This window comes from Phalacrocorax carbo, chromosome 8, assembly GCF_963921805.1.
Source record: "Phalacrocorax carbo chromosome 8, bPhaCar2.1, whole genome shotgun sequence".
In the NCBI taxonomy this organism is placed as follows: domain Eukaryota; kingdom Metazoa; phylum Chordata; class Aves; order Suliformes; family Phalacrocoracidae; genus Phalacrocorax; species Phalacrocorax carbo.
Window position 1 is genome coordinate 35,363,005 of NC_087520.1, and position 8,886 is coordinate 35,371,890.

An 8,886-nucleotide genomic window follows, 5' to 3' on the forward strand; every position below is an offset into this window, starting at 1 on the left:
GAGGCGATGGGAGCGAGGAGGAGCAGGGGGCGGGCAGCGGCGGCACCGGGGGTCCCCTGGGGCGGGGGTGTCGCCAGGGCCACGGGTGTGAGGCGAGGCACGGGCGGGGTTGTCCCAGGGAGGGGGTAACAGGGACCGCCCGGGACGGGCCCCGGCTGCGCTGGGTGCAGGGGAACGAGGGTGAGGGACGGCCAGGCAGAGGAAAAGGGGAGAAGGGGGGTTGGGAGGGGGTGGAAATCAGTGTATATTTTATATGTGCTTGAAATTATGAGGTTTCTCATTGTGTTGTTTTATGGCCAGGCGCAGTGTCCTTCCTCAGTAGAGCAATTCGTGATGAAGATCACCAGTGGCACCTGCAAAGTACCGTATTGCTCTTCCATTCAAAATCACTAGCTGTAGAAACTGCAGAATTCAACACTGCTGTTAATTCCCAAATAAACCCATTTATCTAAAATGCACAAAAACTGTCTCAAATTGATCCCTTTGACATAATTGTCATGGTGCTACCAGCTTTACGAATTGTTCAGAAACAGGCCTGGTCTATAATGGCTTTGCTGTGTGAGTTTAAACTGGTTTGTTACTATTTATCAGGCTTAATGCAGATTTCATGCAGAAAAGTTTGCTGTGCAATATGATGTGCTTTCAAATCCTATTTCCATAGAAATAGTCTTCTGTTAATCCTGTCTTATTAGAAAGTGATTATTTTTTATTTCCAAGGCTTATTTAGAATCTTACATTTGAAATGGAACAAGCATTTAATAACATACAAAAAATGTTAGAAAATAAGTTAGATAATAGTTAGAAAATAGTTAGAAAATAAGGTAACGTGTAATAGTAAAAGAGTAGTTAAAAATTGTTGGAATATATGTAAGCAAAAATTTTGTCTACAGGGCTGTGCATCTGATCATCTGGCTCTACTTCCCCCACGCCCCAAAAAGAAACCTGCACACCCACACACTTGGATATGATAGTAATGAAGTGAAAATAACAGTAATTTCCACTAGTTTCAGCGCTGCTAATCAGAAAACTCTGTGGGAAGAAGTGAAATTGTCAATTTATTGGACACCTTCTAGCCACAAGCTAGAAATAGTCCTCAAGTAGTATCTGTGGGGAGCTGCCTAGGAGCAATATGTGGCTTTGTTTCATTCTCTGTGACAGATGGTTGCTGGCAGACTGGGCTTCTCATCAGTGTGTTCCCTCCGAACTTTTCTGATTCTTGCATGTCTACTAAGCACATCTCTTCCCATAAATTTAGTCCTCAAATTAAGAGATACCTGAGAAATACTTGGAAAGCATGCAAGGGAACAGAAGGCTGTTATATTGTTGGCTCCTCCAAGAGAGAGGGGTGCTGGAGTATTCTTTGTGCTGTAAGAGTGCAGTAAAGGGCTGGAGAGGGTACCTTTTTTTTTTTTTTTAATGCTTTTAACTAAATGGTAGATGAAACATTGATTTTTTAAAAAAAGTTTAAAAAGACTCTGATGGGGTTTCAAAAAGTTTTTGATGGGAAGGAAGTATGTGTATGAAGCGGAAAAATTGAGTGTAAAGGAAGTTGGAAGGAGCTGAAGAGGAAGAGAAAGAGAAAACAAAATACTGGGATGGATTAAAAAAAGGCAAAATACCTCCTTGATTTTGTTTCTGTGTTGTTTGGGGTTTTTTTAAAGAATGGAGGGAGAGAGATTAACACAAACACACATGCATTTTTTGGGATACCTTTATTTCCTATCCTTGGGAAGCAGGGTGGCCAGTCTGGAGCTTTTTAGCTGCTAGCAGCTCTCCAGGAGCTCAGGTGTTGCTCTTGTGCTGAGGTTGTGTCATGTAGCCAGTGCAGAGCAGTGCCAGGGACTGCTGTAGGAAGAAGGAAAGCATCAGGATTTACTAAGGCAAACACTACCACTTACACTTGAGTCTTGTTACATGTCCAGTCCAGGTCTGTCCAAAAAGAAATCTAGAGTCCCTGGTGAGGTATTGACATTTCCCACCTGCAAACTCTTCTGCTCTCCAGAAACCCTTCTGCTCTCCCAGCTATGTACCTTGTAGTTCTAGTTCTTGGTCATAAGAAGAGTGTGATATGGTGCTTACAGGATCACAACAATCTCCTACCCTGATGAATAGCAGCCAAATTATATTGCATTAGCTGATGGCCATTCACCAGAGCTTTTTCTAATAGTGCTATATGTTTTATCAACGTGAAGTTTTACCAATAGATCCCAAAAGTACATAAGCCATGCTGATTAAAGCGTACTGTATTCATAGGCAGAAATTTGTTCTACAGACCTAGTCCTACAGTTGAATACAATGCACGAATGTGTTCTTTCACACTATCAGGAGATGTGCAAAGCTGCTCCATATTTTGTTACCCTAGTGATTTAATTGTATTCAGTGGATCTGTGCAGAATTTGGTTCTGTCAACACTTACAGTGGAGTTACACACAATGAGCACATTTTTTTATTTTGACTTGCTGGATTTATTCACATACTATTATCATTTTTTACAGTGCTCTGTAACAACTTTTAACACATAACTGTCTCTAAAGATCAGTCATTTCATTTGAAATTTATTACAGATGAAGTTTATAGATTAAGAGCATAAAGGCACAGAACACTGGTATGAATCCTAGCCTTAAAACTAATATGCCTTAACCAGATGGTAGGAGTTTAAGACAGACTGAGAAATAAATAGGAAGTTCACACTTCTTAATATGAACAGAGTATGAAAGCATTCAATTCAGCAGAAGTACATAATAGCCAATGCAGAATAAAGAGGAAACTCTTAAGGACTAGAAAATATTTGGTGTAGATATCTATTTTTACCTTGTACATTAAAATTATTTTCCTGAATGCTTACAGTGCTATATTTTTATTGAATATCCTACTTTTTATTTTGTGAATTCTAAATATTTTGAAAGTTGGTAGTATAATTAACTCTTTAGTAAAGTCATATGTAAATCAGAAAAGAATAGGTGAATTCAGTTATATTTATTATTTTCCTATTGATGTTACATATATGTAAAAAAGTGCTTTCCAAGACCTCCGTTGAATAGAAAGGGAAGGAAACCGGTGCACTGTTTAAACAAAAATGTAACAATGTTGTTCAGAGAGAGAGGAAACCAGCTTTGAAATGTATTATGAGTGCAACTTGATGTCATGGGCTGTAGGAGGAAGAAATCATTAGCTCGGAAAAAAAGCAGCACTGGCACAATAGCCATGTGCGAATGTTAATAAGGATATGCGTATCAGCAAGGTGTGGGATAAGATTAGAAGGATGAATGTTAGTAATAAAACCCCTCAAGAATGGTTTGTCTTGTTAAAGGAAAAGGCTAATTTACAAGAGATTCTTGCTTCTGTTAATCAGACAGAGATATGTTTAGGAAAAGGAAGTGTGGAGAAAACCAGGGTGATTTTGGAAAACAGACTTGATCACTAATGTCCTATTGTATCAGCAGTGATTTTTCCCTTTGTGGCTACTAATTACTGTGAGTGCTGTACTGATAGTATGTTGAAGTACGGGAAGAACAGCAGTAGAATTGCATTAATATTTGGACTGTATATTTGCAGTTGGAGGGTGAGAAGTAATAAAAATCCAGGTTTAGATCTAGAAATGCTATACAGTTTGTACAGTATGTCACAGCCCTCGTGGCTTGTAGCCTGACTTGCTCTTGCTGTCTGAATGTTTGACAATGCAGGCCTACACATAGGCAAATAAGACTTCTAAAAATACATTTCACAAATCATCCATTCCAGCTGTCAGGGTGAGAACAGTCCTTTTGTCCTGCAGCCCTGGACAACTAAAATCCTATTTCAGACAAGTGAAATTTAGTTATTTGCTGCCTGACAGGAAAGCTGCTGACCTATGCTTTATACACCTCAGTACATTGACTGACCATTGTGTCCAACCTGAGGCTTAAAATGAGAACTGGCGCCTTGCCCAGCTTCTTTGTAAACATTACCAAATGGCAAAAGAAATATGTGGTTAGAGCCCCTAGCCTCCTGTTTGGAAGAATTCTTGCCATTACCTCCACAGGGCAAGTCCCACTTTGGAAAGTGTAAACACGACTGACTATATATGGCCACATAAAAATGAAAATAGGGACAATCACCTTTTCTTGTCAGACAAATCAAAGATCCAGGTCACCTTAAAAAATCCTAGGCTGCAAGCCAATGATACTGGCTATAGGGAAAATAAATTTTTTTATTTTTTTTTTAAAAAATCTCTTAATCTACATGATCTGATCTACATGATTTGATCAAGTTTTGATCAAAGTGAACGGAGGCCATTGACTTCAATTGATGTTGGATGTGTCCCATGACCTTCTAGTTTATATATTTAGACTCCCCATACTAATCTTCTCTTCTACAGGTCTGATGTCATCACCATTATTATAAGCAGAACTTGTCACTTGATTGACAGCAAATAACCTTTCCAAAAAGTAGCCAACGAGTAAGAATGTTTTGTAAGAGTGACATATGATCATGACTGCCTGCAGTCCATTTTTGTTTACAGGCAGTGGAAGAATTTCAGATATTTTTAAGGTCAGTGTCCCTAGTCCAGAGATGAAGATGTGTTTGTTTTTAAAATGCTGTTCTGCTTAAAAAACTCTCCTCCAGTTATGCTGAAATGGAGGAGTAGTCTCTGAAATAAATCCTTTGCCTGTTGAGACCAGCTAGATGGGCACAGGAATGGACTACGCCCAACTACATGCACAAAATGGTCATTGGCATTTCATATTTTTGCTTCAGGAAGTCAACTGCTTAAACATATGTATGATTTTTTTTTTTTAAATGTCTGGTGATTCAGATGTCTGGGATCTCATTTTGCTTGTTTTCTTGAAAACTTTCATAAAAAGGAATCAGCTTGCAAAACCACAAAAATGTACTTCTCAGCCAGCTGTGGTAAAAGAGTTTGCATGACCATCTAAATACTGGAGAAGTTTTTATATTTAAAAAAATTATTCTGATGAGTAGCAAATGAGTATGAATTCATTATTAGTTAGCCCTTGGCTGTTGGCTTAGAACTGTTCGAAGTATGCAGCAAATATGGAGGTGTTGAGGGAATATTTGTGAGCCACAAAGAACTGTTGTTGACATTTTGTAATAATATATCTTAGAAGATTGTTATAAAACAGATATGCTGTAAATGTGTGAATGAGAACTAGACTACTTTTTTTTTTTTTACTTAGAAATTAATATGGCATTTAAGTATATTCATTGTAAGGTTCTGACTAAGAGTAAAATGTAGTTCTATATAATTGACCCAATTCATTAATAGGTTATTTAGGGCTTCTAATATAATAGAGTCTAAACACTATTTAAGAAGTGAAAGAAAATTTAGAATTAAGTCTAGAGCATTTATAAACAGGCATAGAAAAATAGTATCCCTTCTACTAAATATCTGAAACTAGAGGCTACTTGCCAAATTAAGTTTTGTCTGTTTGACCTTGTATGACTGATTGCAGTAAGGTGTTATGTATGTTTCAGATAACAGAATTTTACTTTTTTAGTAACTGTCTTATATTGGACACATAATCCTTATTTTAATAGTCTATAGTAAACATGCTACCATATGAATGGTGAATTCTAGATTATTTAATTTATGTTTATATAAACACACAACAATTATATATGTTTATAGCTATATATATAAACATTTAATGTGATCTAAAAAGAACCCTAAATAGTTGTTTTAAAGAATTTCCATGTGGTAGTTCCTGCAACATGGGATTGTTGCAGGAGGACTGAATGGGGGACCAAAGGCTATTGTGTTGCCTTAGTTTCTGTTAGGGCACTGTAACAAAGGCAACTTAATTTCAGCTGCCTTAGTCGTACTGTTATGACCTTTTGCCTACACAGATTATTTTGTATTGTGGAAAACTGCCAAATAAGGACTAATTTTGTAATGGAGAACGTGGAATTATGAAAGTAGGTTGAACGGGGTAACAGAAACATGTAAGCCAATATCTCATGGCTGAAACTTTGCTAAATTGATAACATACAGAAAAGTGTCGTAGAAAAAGCTGTGATCTGATGCAGACATGACATGTGAATGAACTAGTCTTTTTCTCTAGAGTTTCTTCATTAATTACAGAAATACTCAAAGGCCCTGACTGCGACCAGGATTTAAGTAATCCACTTACGGGAAGGCATTTCTCAGGAATAACAAAATATGAGGCTGACAAAGCTTCCTTCATAAATGACTCTTGCTAAACCCCACAATACAGAGCCTCTTTTGGGTCCCCTATCCAAACCAGTCCAGGTCTCCTGGTGACATCATGAAATGTGAGATGCCTATGAGATAGACTTTGGCCACGATGGAGCTTTGGCCACCTGTCTGTCCTATGCTTGAGAAGATATTCAGGATGTTGACAGAGAAGAGTGGAACTTACCTAGTAAAACTTGGCAACCCAGTCTCATCAGTTTTCCAAGGGACCACTGCAGCTAGCAGTACTTGATTTGCTGAGTACCATTTACCTCTGGCTGCAGCAGGAAAGACAACGTAGTTGACCTCAGTGGCTGGTTTCAGGTTCTTGATTTGTTTAGTCAGCTTCTAGCACTTTCATACTTCCTCTGTAACTGCAGCCAAGACTGTATTTGGTTTGCTTGCATTGTGGTGCACCACCTGGGCCTGGTTCTCCTTGAAAAATCTGACATCAGGTTTGAGGAGCTCACTCTGCTCATCACTAAGCTAAAGCTGATTACATAGTACCCAGTGATTTTTTGTTTGTTTGCTTGCTTTTTAAACTTCCTCAGCCAAAATGGTACCCAACTGGCTGTGTTATTAGGTGGAAATATCCTGCACTGCTGGACACATGCCAAGGATGCAGGAGCAGGTCTCACTGTCTTCACTCTACTGTGGCCTTTTTCACAACCTGGAAATACTCGGTTGGGTATTCATTTGCTTGAAGTTTAAGGGCTACCAGAAGTTATTTCTCTGGCATCCCACAATAATTTTAGATCCTTCACCATCTTCCAAATGCATCAGAGCATCTAAGGCAGATAGGTGCCCTTTATGTCTGAATGGGCTAGTTAAAGGTGCCCTCTGCATCCCCTGTCTCAGTTTCTACATCCTCCTTGTTTCAAGAGGCAAATGCAAACCTCTCTACTATGGTTTGGCTCCAAAGGTCCTGATTCATCTGTCATTAATACAAATTGTGTTTAGCTTTGTTGAAACTGATAGTTGTCAGCCCAGCTTTTCTGCATGACATCTAATCAACTGCAGTATTGTAAAAGGAGGTATAAAAAGCTACCAAGTCTGCATCAGACAATCAGATCATAGTTCTTGCTTGTGTAAAAGGCACAAAACAAAACTTCAGTCCCACAAGAACTGCATATATGCAGTGTGCAACTCTTGTGCGAGTTGTCTTACCTGTCAGCATGAGGGACTGTGAGACAACAGCCCTGTAGTAGCAACTGACAACCGAGGTTTGAGGGGAAGAAAGATTTTCAGCTTTGTATGTACACTGCTAAAAAATTCAAAGCAGCAGATAAATAGTACCTACAGGTGCATTTTTTTTTTTAATTTCACACTCATGAATCAAGATACTATAACCCAAATATATATGCTTCAGATCCTTCTAGGCACACAACATCAAGCCAACAGTTGCTAAAAGATAAGGGGGTAATAAAACAATCTGTAGGCCATACAAATTCTATTAATCAGTTGTTTTCTGTTGTTGGATTTTGCATGTTAGTTTTCTTTTGGAATTCCGAGCGTTAGAGTGGGGAAATGATATGATAGAGATCTTTCAAAGTGTCCTGGTTTCGGCTGGGATAGAGTTAATTCTTTTCCTAGTAGCTGGTACAGTGCTGTGTTTTGGATTTAGTATTAAAATAATGTTGATCACACACTGATGTTTTAGTTGTTGCTGAGTAGTGCTTATATTAAATCAAGGATTTTTCAGCTTCTCATGCTTTACCGACTGAGAAGGCTGGAGATACTCAAGAATTTGGAAGGGGACACAGCGGGGCAGCTGACCCCAACTGACCAAAGGGATATTCCACATCATGTGACATCATGCTCAGCATGTGGGAAGAAGGAATGGGGGGATGTTCAGCATTATGGCGTTTTGTCTTCCCAAGTAACCATTATGCACGATGGAGCCCTGCTTTCCTGGAGATGGCTGAGCACCTGCCTGCCCATGGGAAGCACGGGAATTTCTTGTTTTTCTTTGCTTGTGTGGGCAGCTTTTGCTTTACCTGTTAACCTGTCTTTATCTCAACCCACGAGTTTTCTCATTCTTACCCTTCCAGTTCTCTCCCCCATCCCACTGGGGTGGGAAGTGAGCAAGCGGCTGTGTGGGGCTTGGTTGTTGGCTGGGGTTAAACCACGACACAAAGTTAAGCTTTGATAGTAGTATTGAGTGTCAACACACCGTATGTACATCTCGATGCTCTTTATAACTCCAAGAGTTGGAATATGAGAAGGCAATAATTAATAGGATATGGAGTATACTCTTTTTCCTTTTAATGGGAGACTATTTCAGACATGGTGATGTAGCTGCCAGATGTTCAGTTTAGCATAGAAGAAAAAGGAGAAGAGATTGAAATGCATAGTCATGTAGGAAATAAAAACCCTAATTAGTAAGGGAACTAATTAGCAAGGGAACCTTTTGTGAATTTATCACAATAAAGTAGCTTATGCTTAGTTTCCTCTAAGTAAGCTAAACACATGCTGCCTTAATATGAAATAAAGATAATATAGTATAAGCTCATCATTTTTGATATTTCAGTAACGCTTGCTGTAATCACTTTTTATTCAGCTCAAAGGCAACCTTAAAACATGCCAGGAAACACATATATACATGCACAGGTACACACATCTATTTGTCTTATCTTTAATTGAGATACTGAGACAAATAAATTAATTACCTGTTTTTACAAAGATTGATATGA